The 11,995-nt window shown below is 43.5% G+C and overlaps 1 protein-coding gene across 2 annotated transcripts in view; it reads left to right on the top strand.

Moving 5' to 3' along the window:
• The first annotated feature begins 1,335 nt into the window (after positions 1–1,335).
• RNF144A (ring finger protein 144A) overlaps positions 1,336–11,995 on the top strand; it is a 66,104-nt gene continuing 55,444 nt past the window's right edge. For both annotated transcript variants that reach the window (XM_071548380.1, XM_071548381.1), the window contains exon 1: positions 1,336–1,449. The gene's annotated coding sequence lies outside the window, so the exon portion shown is untranslated. The remainder of the gene's footprint in view (positions 1,450–11,995) is intronic.

The raw sequence follows: 11,995 nt of genomic DNA, 5'->3' as shown, positions 1-11,995 counted from the left end.
GGGTTTGTTGTTTTGTTTGGGTTTTTGTTTTGTTGTGTTTTTTTGTTTGGCGTTTGTTTGTTTTTGTAATATAACCCATACTCGCAGAATGTGTGGCTGCATTCACAAGAGATCTGTAATTCTGGATGCAGTCTGTATTTGGCAGGGGGGGCTGCTTGCACAGTGCCAAGGGCAGCATCTAGGCTGAAATGGAGGACAATAGTGGTGATTCTCCTTGTGATGAAAGGCGTTTGTTACAAGCCTGAGTGGACTGAACTGTGCTGGGAAGAAGACAGTTCAAATACCTTGTGCTGTTCGGATGGCAGCCGTTACGAAAGGCACAGCTACCCATAAATATCTGAGGACAAAAAAATATTATCTTCTGTCATGGTAAATAAGAGAGAAAAGCCAGTCTATTTAGAAGACCGAAGACAAGCAGCTTCTTAATCTCATCTCCCGTCTTCAGGTTTGGTGCAAACTCTTGTACCAGGCAATCCGAAAATGAGTTTTTCACAGTATTTGGCTGGATGTGAGGGGAGGCTTAGTTTTTCACCTCCCCCTTTGTCTTCCCCCACCCACCCCCGCATATTGCGGTGGGGTGAGGGTGCCCAGGAGCAGCGCCGCAGCGAGATGCTGTGTGCCCATCGGGGCTGCTGTGCTGGGTGTGTGCCCCTCCAGCCCACCGTGCTGTGTGTGTGTCACCCCTGGGGCTGTTGCAGGACCCTGACACCCTTCCCGCGGCCCGGTCGACGGTTTAGCTGCGCCGCGGTGAATCCCCCAGGCATTCCCCCTCGCCTCCCAGCGCCGTGCAGCTCCTGCTGTGCCTGGTGGAGAAGGACCGGCGCCTACTCCGTACATCCACAACCAGGGAAGCAAACAGCGCTCGCAGCACATCCGTGCTCATCATGGTTCCCAAGGACAATCCCTTCGCCCCCTATGCACAACCAGTCCCCGTTGTTCTTTCTGGCCGTTGAAGGACCTGCTGGGCCGGGACCGTCACGTTCAGGCAACCCGAGGTAATATTCCTTAAACAGATTAAACCCCCCACGGTAACACCTCCGGCACGGCACGGCACGGCACGGCACGGCACGGCACGGCACGGCACGGCACGGCGCCGAGAGCCCGCCCAGCACTGCCAAGTGGGAAATCCCGGGATCCCCGCGCCCTCCGCGCCGGGACCCGCCTGCCGCCACCGCCAGGGGGCGCGGCTGTGCCCGGCGCGGCGCGGCCGCTTCAAAGCGGTCGGCAACGGGAGGCGCGGTAAAGGCGCCCGCCCCCGCCCGCCTTCACCCCACCCTCCTCCTCCGCCCCCGCTGCAGAAAAGCCCGGGAGCGGCGCCCGCCGCGCACACTCGGGCTCCGCGGGGGGTGGAGACCATGACTGGGGCTGCGGCGCCCTGCCGCGGCTCCGCGGGGTAGCGCGGGACAGCGCCGCGGGCCGCCCTGCGCCGGCAGCGGCTGGAGCGGCACGGTAAGGCGGGCTGGGGAGCTCGGGGGAGCGGGGACACCTCCCGGGGCTGTGGGGGTGCCGTGGCTGCTCCCAGATCGTGCGGGGCACCCCCGTCAAGGGCTGTGCTGGGCGCTCTCCGCGGCGGGGGAGCCTGGAGGAAGAAGCGACGTTATCCCGCTGTCCTCCCGGCGCCGGGGGCCCCTGGGCGGCAGCGCTGTGTCGGGAGCGGTGCGTGGCTGCGGGCAGGGCAGGGCGCTGTGTCGGGAGCGGTGCGTGGCTGCGGGCAGGGCAGGGCGCTGTGTCGGGAGCGGTGCGTGGCTGCGGGCAGGGCAGGGAGCGGTGCCTGGCTGCGGGGAGGGCGCGCAGTGACAGCGGCTCCTCGGAGCCGCGTGTTTTCCGTTTTGTGATTTCTGAAAAAGAGCGAAAACGCCTCGGAATAACCCCGCGCCCTGGAGTCGGAGTGCGGTGGCCGTTCTTGTGGGGAGGGGAAAATGAGGATGATGCTGTGGCCAGCCAGGGGCCTCGAATACAACAGAACTGTGTGGCTTGGGGAGAAATTGATTAGTTTGGTTTTCAGGGAGTAGAAAAAGTAGGAGTAAGGCTCGCTTTTTTCTTCTCTCACTGAGGTAAAGAAATGTTACTGTTGACTTTTTTGAGCTGTCGGAAGAAACCATAGGTACGATAGTGAGGTTGCCTCCCAATCCCTGGATCGCCAGTGTCCTTTTAAATCAAGGGTATTTTGTTCTTGTAAAGATCAGGCCCTGCATCATATGTTTATTGCTTCTATAGAACTGGAACAGGGAGTGTCAGCAGGGCAGGCAGTTGGAAGAAGATACAAGCTGTTTGTATTTCTGCTGCATTCTTGGAAATACTGTCGCTTCTGCACTGGAACATAATATTCCCTGTTCCACAACAGGCATAAATAGATTTATAAAAAGATCCATTTGTTTATATTGTTCCCCGTGTAGCCAAACAACTGTTTACATTATGAAATGGATTGCTTCATTTCACATTAGCTTATCAGTGCTGACCCCAGGAGTGGCTGCGACTGAAGCTGGGTGTTCTTGGGCAGAGAGCTACCGGAGAGATTACATCAGTAGTTTAAACTTCTGGTGGCTGGCCTGTCTGCTTGTGTGTGCTTCTCTTACAGGCATCATGTAGTGAAGGGGTGGCCTGGGAGGGGAAAGTGTGTATGGGGTTGTAGTGTGCTGAAGGGCAGATTTGTGCCTTTAAAGAAAATACTTTGTTTATACTTAGAGGGGACTTTACAGTGTGGGAGAACTTAAATTGTTTTTTCCCGATAGCGGTGCATCAGTCCAAGTGACCTGACTTGAAGTTTGTTAAATATCCAACAGAAACAAGATCAAGTGAGAAGAATAGTGGTGGGATGGAGAAGTAATTCCTTTTGTTTAGGAGATGCTTGAAAAAGATGGAATTTCCCCCACCCCCGGGCAATTTTATTTCTTTACCATCCCCACGCCCCGTTTCCTGGGCATCGTCTCATTATCCTCTTGTGCAATCTGTGTATTATGAGGGGGAGAAGCCATCTGTGATTGAAATAGTAGTACAGTGATGGGTGTTTCAGTTTGATGAAACTACTTTGAATGAGCCACCCTTTATGTAAAACAGGGTTCACTTCCCCTCTATTCTGAATAATTTGTGATTCATATTCTGGGAGCTGCTAGATGAAATCATGTGTTTATCATCTGCAGTTATTGTAGATTTTTGCCCTTGAAGCACAGTATTGTGAGTTACTTTCACTTACAGTCTGGATTTTACTTATTTTAGTATTTTAAGGCAATAATTTGTTGGGAGAAAAGACTTGCTTAACTGCTCTTGTTTTTAATGTGTTGGGTTTGGGTTTTTTCCCCAGTACTACATTCCAAGTCTTTGTCACATTTCATGTGGGTTTTTTTAATAACTTCTGACAACTTTTCTTTCAGTTAAATCAAAGGACAAGGCTGCTGTCTTAAACATGAGTTTTGGCTGCAGTGTCATATAGTGGATATGAATGGCTTCAGTGTGTCTGCTGTATTTACAAGAACGGCCTCATAGGTTGGCAGAAAACTCTTGTTGGCCCTCCCAGTGCTGATTCAGGGTAAAATAAGAGCTCTGATCATCCCACAGCTTGGTCTGCAAATGTAGACCCTTTCTCTCCTAAGAGACCTGATGCAGCAGGGGAATTGGAACCTGTTAAATTAGTTGCCAGGTTTCCTGTGGAGTTGTATCAATAGTTATACCTTGAGTTAGTGGTCTGTGGTTTGATTAGAAGATTTACTTTTCACTGTATTTCTTTTTATATCTTGAGTTACAAAAAGGAAATTGCAAACAAGTCCAAACTAATCCACCACTTGGTTTTCAATAGTTTAGTGATTCTGCTGGGTCTGACTTAGGCTGTAGTCAGCTGTTCTCATTGTAAGGCTGGATCCTTTTCTGTTTTGCTTTGCATAAATGAGCTCATAAACTTCATCCTTCCCTGGCCTTTTGAAGGAGATCAGACAAAAAGATCGTAATGATAATGTTTGTTTTTCACTTCTGATGGCTGGGAGGAGGTGTTGAAAATACACTTGCTCCTCTGACTGCCTGCTGCACAGCTATAGGAATGTGTTTTGTGTTTCCTAATCAGATGGGATCAGAAATGCTTACAGTTCTTCTGCGTATGCAGTCAGCAAATTCTGGAGCTGACAGTGCTAATACAAAGTGGGTTTTTAAATAGCTTGATTGTTTGATGATGGACCATTTATAGTGGTGACACCATAAGTGTCCTTTCTCAGGAAGTCTGAAGAAAGTGAATTAATGTGTCTGACAACTTTATTTACTGTGAAGAAAAATTTCTCATCAGATGGTTCTAGGCTTGGTGTGACAATACTACTGCTTTCTTAAAGCATCATTTCCATCTTGTCATTCAAAGAATAGCAAGTGAGTGATAGCTTTTTGCATTAAAGTAACTTGCTGTTATGCTCCAGCTATCACTGATGGTTCAATACAGCTACTTCTTGTTAATATTGAATGGAAGTGACTTGTGATTGAAAAAATGCACTAAAGCTTATTTAATACAACCTTTTTCTTCTGTGTGATATCCAGAGGATCGTCTTAAGTTCTTGGGAGTGAAGATGGGTCTTTGAGTTTGTCTGAAAAATAAGATAATTTCAGGCATAATTTTTTTTCACTGCATACAAATGTTCAGCTTTGTTTGCACTGATCACAGCTTTGCTTCTGGACAGCTAGATTTTATAGTTTTGGAGTATTTATATTGATTCTTGAGTTTCACTTGGAAATGTTACTATTTCTGCTGGAGTATTGGGGTTATTTTCTGTTATAAAATTCTACTACAAACTATAAGCTATGAAAGCTACCACTTTTGTTCTTGGCGATAGTGTCAGCTGACCTGCTTTCATCTCAGCTCCAGTCTCTAATAAATAGGTCATATACATCATAAGAATTGTATAATACCTGGCAACTGTTGTACACATTCAGCCCTGGTGGAGAAGTCTTAGCTAGTGATGAATATGGAGGTGATATTAGGAAAATATATTAAGGTAAAAATTTAATATCGCCCACCATAATGTGGTACACAGTCAGCTTTGTCCTATTCTTATTATTTCTGCTATTGCTGTTTAACTGTTGATTTGCTTCATGTTTGATTGCTGGTAAGGATCCATGTGCAGATTTCATAATCTCACAGATATTAATTTCCTTTTATTTAGTTATATATGTATACATAAAAATACTATATACAATATTTTGTTGTATCATATTTTACATGTATACATACATATTTCTTACTCTTGAATTTCTCTATAAACAGCATCTAAATGATAAGGGGCAGATTGGCGGAATCGTCAAAAGTGATAGCATGTCCCACCCACACTGGCTTTCCTGAAGCACTCATTATTATGACTTTTGCTGTCTTTCTCTACATATTGTCTTTGAGCATAGTCTCCAGATTTGGGTAAGCTGATAGATAATGAAACTTTTGTTTTGCTGAGCAGTGCAGACTCAGTAGCCTCCTCCTGTTGCAGGGAGTTGGTATGCACAAACTGGCAGACCTGTGCAGCCTGTTTTGGTGTGGTAGCATAAGTGGTGAACCATCTGGGTTATCCCTTATCATAGAATCACACAATGGTTTGGATGATCCTCTGCCAAGTACATCTTTCATTAGACCAGTGTTATGGGTTTGGCCAGGTGGGCCTAAATTTAGGTTTTAAAGTTCAGACTAGGTCTGAAATTGTCAGCTGACTTGAGCTGGGCTGAGCTAGCTAACAGCTGACTTCTAGCCAATAACATTGTATTCCATACCACACTACATCATCTCAAAAGGTGTAAAATCGTGTGTGGGAGTGCTTGGGCAGTTCCACCATAGCTGAGGTACAGACAGGGCGTAGTGCAACTCCTGTCTTGCTAGAGTAGGCCTTGCTGCCTCTGCTTGCATTTTGTTTGAATTCAGGGAAGTAGAAACATTTTGTTGTTACTTTTTCTGTTTCTTGCTATGTGTCTCTTAGAGTACTTACAGATCTAGTGTAATAGACTTTGTATTAATTGGGGAGTGGGAAGTTATTTCCTGTTATATATATATATATATATATAACTTGTGTGTGTGTTATATTGTAGTTTTCTCTTAATTTTCTCCTTTCTGTATAAATACATATGGTTAGTTTCAGCATAAACCTAGTTTGAAGGGGATTTTTTTCCTCTCTCCCTCTTCTTTTCCCTTCATGGGGGTGAGGGGTGGGAAGGAACACTTTTTCTCTGTCTTGGACACTCGGCATTTTTCCAGCTCAACCCAAGACAACCAGGCTGCGCAAAGCCCCATCCAGCCTGACCTTGGATACTTCCAATGGCAGCAGGGTTGGACTAGATGATCTTTAAAGGTCCCAAACCGTTCAGTGAGGGTGAGATTTCACTTTTGTGGTTTTTAAGAGGATCTTTCTGACGGATCAGCCTTTTTGGTCTTACCATAGGTGTGCCGAGTAGTTGGCTGCTGAAGCTACACAAGCAGCATGATCCCCAGAGTCTCTCAGGGGAGTGGATCTGCTGTGGCCCTGAGCTTGTAGCACAGCCAGATGCTCTTGCTTGAAGGACTTTGGGGAAGTGCCCAGATGTTGCAAGTTCCTCAGGGGTGTTACAAGACATCAGACCCTCCCAGGAGGATTTCTAGTCTGGACTGTCTCCCTGCAGTGTCCGTCTACACAGGGTAGCTATGGTAGTGTGGGTGAGCAAAGCCTGTTCCCTGCACAACTATGATGCTTCCCTGGCGAGACAGGAGGGACGTTGTTACATTGCTTAAAGTAACTCTGTTTAGATAATGTGTGTCCTCTTAGGAGGAAAATGAATGTTGTTTAACTCTGGTTTTCCTTCTATTGCAACTTAAGGAAACAGTTTTCCCTTCATCTCTCCATATCCATATTAAGAAATACATCCATCCAGACAGAATGAGAGCGATGCTCTGCAACTTGTGCAGTCAGGCTTATGTCTCCAGCACAGTCATGTAACAGCAACTGCAAATTCAAGACCAAGCTATTTGCAGTCAGTGTATGTATATTTTTAGCCTGGTTTTCTGAGAAAACAGAGGTTGCATGCAACTCTTTCTTTAAATGTCTGACTTTCACTCTTGCTCTTATCTTCTAAGTATTTTGAGCAGTTTTCGTTGCATTTGTAAGAGGGTAGAAGCTTATCTCCCATAAACCTACAGTTTTCTGACAGTAGGTAGCTTCAGCAGATGGAAAGATGCCAGCTGAAGGAGAGATTGAAGTCTGAAGTCTTCCTGCAAATTTGACACACATTCCTAGGAAACCAGATTTCACTGGCTCAGTTGCTTACAAATCAGCTTACATTATGCTCCTATTTTTGATAGTGTCTCAAATTAGACTCTTACTTCCTTTTTGGATATTTTTGCAACAGTTTTGAGTATGCAAGAAGAGCAAGTATTTAGTCTTTACCCCCAAGTAGCTTTATAATACATCAAAAAGTTCATGATGAGAAAGGAGAGGGTCTTTGTTTTCTTTAAACGTCTTCTTACTGTTCCTCATAAATGTCCTACTTATATGAATTCCTTTTTGTCAGAATAATTATTTTAACTCTTTATTAATTTTGCCATGTAATAGCAATTCCCTAGATGCCAAGAAACTTATAGGGTTCTTGGAGTTGTATAAAGATTATTCCCCCAGTGGAGCATGACTTGATAGGACACAAACTGAAACAGTTAAGTCTTATTTTTCTATTTCTCCTCAGTATATGTTTTGTGTAAACAGACCCTGTGTGACCCTTTCAGTTAGCTGATCACTCTTGCACACAGATACCTGTTGAATACATCTTAAGGTCTTCTGTTTGTCTTGTCCTGTTGACTTGATTAATGTTGTACCATCATCTTTCTTCATGAATAATGTATTTCTTGTCACCAGTTGGAGCCTAGAGAAAACATCTACACCTACTTTCTTTAGATTAATTAACCATTACTTCTGCCTTTGATGTGTACTGTCCTTTCTTCTGTGGAAAAAGTGCTGGCCAAAGGTACACAATGAGGATGTATAAGGTGTCTTAGATCTGTGGAAAGGCATATTTAAATTTAAAAAAAACGCAAACAACAAACCACACCTTTTATTAAAGCTTTTAATTTTTTAGTTTGTACTTCTGATATTTGTTGACATTTTAGATTTTGAAAGGTTTACAGATAACATTTCTCTCAACTTTAAATTACTAGGTTATGCTTGTGTCAATTACTGTTTCCTAGTTGCATATGTGTGTTGTGCTGTTTAGGAAAGATGTAGTGACAACATTCACTAGGTCTTGCTAGCTGTACCTGGAAAGCTGTCAGAGATAGGATAACCATGGGCACGGCTGCAGGATGCATGTGCCAGCTCAGGTGAGCCATTTGTGCTCATCCCGTCTTGAAGTTTTATCTCGGCTGATCCTCAGGACCAGATTTGGAGTCTGCTGGGCTCTGGCTTGCACCGGAGACCAAGGAGAAGCCATAGCTTTGTGCCTCAGGAGTTGAAGGTTAAACAGAAGAGTTAGCTCTTCCTTTAATGACTGAGAAATGAACTGTATGCAGGTTGTTAAGCCCACCATGGTGGCAAACCCTGTAGTTGCTACACAAATTGAAATGAGCTACTTCCGAAGGGTGCAGTGTGTATTATCTTATCTGCAGCTCTGATGGTATGCAGTTAAAAACCTTTTAAGTTCATCCATTCTTACTCACCTGCAGGATGTAAGTTTATCTCAAGACTACAAGCTTGTTTGTTTGTCTTTATCTTCTGATGTCCCAGTCCCTGGCCTTGGGAAAGGTTACTCTAGGAACATTAGTGCTGTGTGAAGCTTGCACTAAGCAATGCTACTGACCCTGGCACCTCTCCATGCTGCTGTTGGCTCCATTTTGTGTTCAGTTGTGCCCTGTACTTTGGATACTTTTGGCTCCAAGAAAGCCATTGTCTATGGTGTGAGTTCATACTTTTCTCTGCTGTAGTTTCTCACCTCTGTTGCTTGTTGGAGCAAACACTGCTGCTGTCATTGGGTATCAGCTATGGTGATGTTCAGAACATGTAACCTCCTGTTGCCTCCTTTCTTCCAAGATCTCATGTCCCACTTGGACAGCAGCATTGGCCACATACTTTGCATGCATTTATATCTGAATATATATTCTCAAATGTTTTACCACTGACTGTTCTTGAGGATGAAACATAATAGTTCTTGGTTGTATTACTGTCTATCCCCTTCATTAGGAGGGTATTAACTCGCATCTCTGTCTTCTGTTCCTTTCTTCCAGGTTGTTATTGCCTTTAAAAGTCACTTCAAAGGGAGCAAGAGTAGTTCTTACTTCAGTTCATGCAACACATTTAGCCTAAAATCAAAGTATGACAAATTCATAGGCAACTCATAAATCTAGACTGTGATAGTCTTTTTTGCAAACTATTAGTTCTTCCTAGATATTTGCATCAGTCACGTCACATTTCCATTAGCTCCTTAAAAAGCTGAAGTTCACAGATTTGAATGAAATACAATGTTTATGGCTGCGTTTCCTGCTTTTCAATTTAGACTACTGCTATGAAGCTTTGTTATTGTTAAAGGTCAATGTGTTTTCAGGGGCTGCTATTTCTTGCAGGGTTCACTGTTTTGCTCTCTTGTCTGAAAGGTCTGCATGGGTTTTTTGAGAGTTTCTTTGGTTTGGTTTTGTTTCCTGTCCCCCAGGATTCTACTGTACTGGTCTCCAGACCAACATAGGCCTGCCCTTGTTACTTTCATTAATAGGAATTGTTACTTTTGGATAGGATAATTCAACACAGCTGCCAGTATAAGGACAAGTCAAACTATCGTGCGCCCTCATTGTGCTAATAATAGTGATACTCTGTTTTGCTGACAGCCAAGGCTGCTGCTAGTCACTGCTTCAGGAGGTATCACTGGAAGGGCAGCAGGGTCATTCAGGATCTCTGTTTTTTCTCCCTCATTTTAGTATCTTTTCTCATGCAGCTTCATTTCTGACCCCGTGAGATTGGACCATTCTTTTTATTGAGATAGTAGCATGTTTTTACTGTGGTATCAACCAGTTCTGATCTTGAACTGTGGAAGAAGGGCAAAGATGGTGCTATTTTTGGAGGGGAAAAGCAAACAAAAACCCCTGCAAAACAAAACAGTTTTTGTGCTATCCTAGACAGAGTGTTACTAAAATGATAACCTGGAGAGCACCAGAGTAAAACAATATGTGCAAATCAGAATGTCCTATCAAAGTCACCTCAACTAATGTGAAAATCCACTTGTTTTCTTGATACCAAGAGAGCTTTCAAATGATTCCCTTACTTAGCATGGGACTTATCCAGCCCTATTGATTATGAAGAATTCACAGTATCTGGAGTTTTACATAAAAGAGAAGAAATTAGTCTCCTTAAAAAAAATCTTTACAGTCAAAGAAACTTAAAACAAGTATGCTTAAATGAAAGACACGAGGTATCTGAGCTCTTGGAAATAGCTGGAAGGCTGCAGAAGGTTAGTATCTGACCATCAGCAAATAGGTCTTCCTAGAATTGTGTGGGAAATGCTCTTTATAGGAGCTATAGACCTCAGTTTAGGTATTTCATCTTTAGGTAAGGTCTTTACTTACCACCTGTCACAGTGCTCGTGTGAGAGAAAATTTGAGGTTACTCAACTAGATCCCTCCTAGGCATTCATCAGAGCTTTGATTATTTTCATTCAGTGAAAGTATGTAGAACTCTACTACCTAAAAATGATAAATCCTGTAACAAGGCAATAAATAATTAAAAGACTAATGTTCCTATTTTATGTGGACTTATTTTTGAATATATGCATCAGATAAAGCACATCACGTTTTGATGCATTTATTAAATGCTCCAGAGTGCATCATAACAGTACCTTCTGTGATTGCATCATTACGTGCTTAGGGAGTCTAAGTGCCAAATTCACTTTCTCTTTAATTGAAATGGCTTCTGGCATTTGAAATTATTGTATACCTACAGTGATGGAAAGTCTGCAGGGATCAGAAAAAGAGTCCCTTATTTAGCAGAGAACTTTTTTCTCAATATGCCATCTTCATATTTGTCTAAAACAAGTTACTTTTTATAACAATACAAAAAGCCTCCTCCTCCAGTTTAATTTTTTTCTTCCTACTCAGCAGCCATTCAATACATGGAAACAAGGAAATGAGGATATTTTGAAATGGGGCTACTCTGCATAAATTATTTCCAAAAATATTTGCTGGTTTAGAATTTTGATGTTTCCTGTGGATGTTAAGGAATATAATGAAGCTGTCAAAAAAAAAGAAATAGACCTCTTCAGAAAAGAATAATGTAAATACAGTGGTTTTCCTCTCAGTGCAGTATACTTTGGCAGTTGTCATCTGTTCTGGGGAAATACCGCATATGCAGAGCATGAAAATGCAAAGAAAGTAGCTCTGGGGCAATCTGTCCAAAAGTGAGTAAGTGATCTTAAAACTGTGTGAACTCTTAACATGTGAAGGCTTAGTGTGCCTGTAAATGAATGAACAGTGCTGTATGACAAGGAAGATATGAGTTATTCCAGAACCCTCTCAGAGGATTGTCTGGTGTTAGCCATGGAAGGCAGCTGGGCTGAATGGGCCTTTGCCTACTGTGGTGGTATGAATTGCAGCATTGCATGCCATGTTATAAATGAGAACACAGACAGGGGCTATGTGCCCTGTATACAGAGCTGTATTTTCCTTCATGACAATTCCTATTTGGATCTTTCCCATCTTCTTTCACACACTGTCCCTGTGTTCTCTTGTGTGTGTGGGGGAGGCGGGTGTTGGTTGGTTGACTTGATTTCGAGGCTACATGGGAAACTTGAGGCAGAAAACAAGATGAGTTGCGGATCTGATTTCCTTTTCCATCTGGGAACCATAGTCCTCTCTTAACTGACCGAGTGCCTTTGGTAAATGTGCTGATACAACGCTAGATATAGAAGGTTAATGATAATCACTGTACAACTCTGATTCAGCAGTCACAGGGAGTGTATTCCCCAAAGTTCTGGGGATACAGGGACCATATGCTTTGGGATAATGCCATTATATTATTCTTGCTTCCTGTTTTGCCTTTGTTTAGGC

This window comes from Pithys albifrons, chromosome 2 (genome assembly GCF_047495875.1).
Source record: "Pithys albifrons albifrons isolate INPA30051 chromosome 2, PitAlb_v1, whole genome shotgun sequence".
In the NCBI taxonomy this organism is placed as follows: Eukaryota; Metazoa; Chordata; class Aves; order Passeriformes; family Thamnophilidae; genus Pithys; species Pithys albifrons.
Note: the sequence above shows the minus strand (reverse complement) of the source record. Positions and strands in the feature narration are given on the sequence as shown.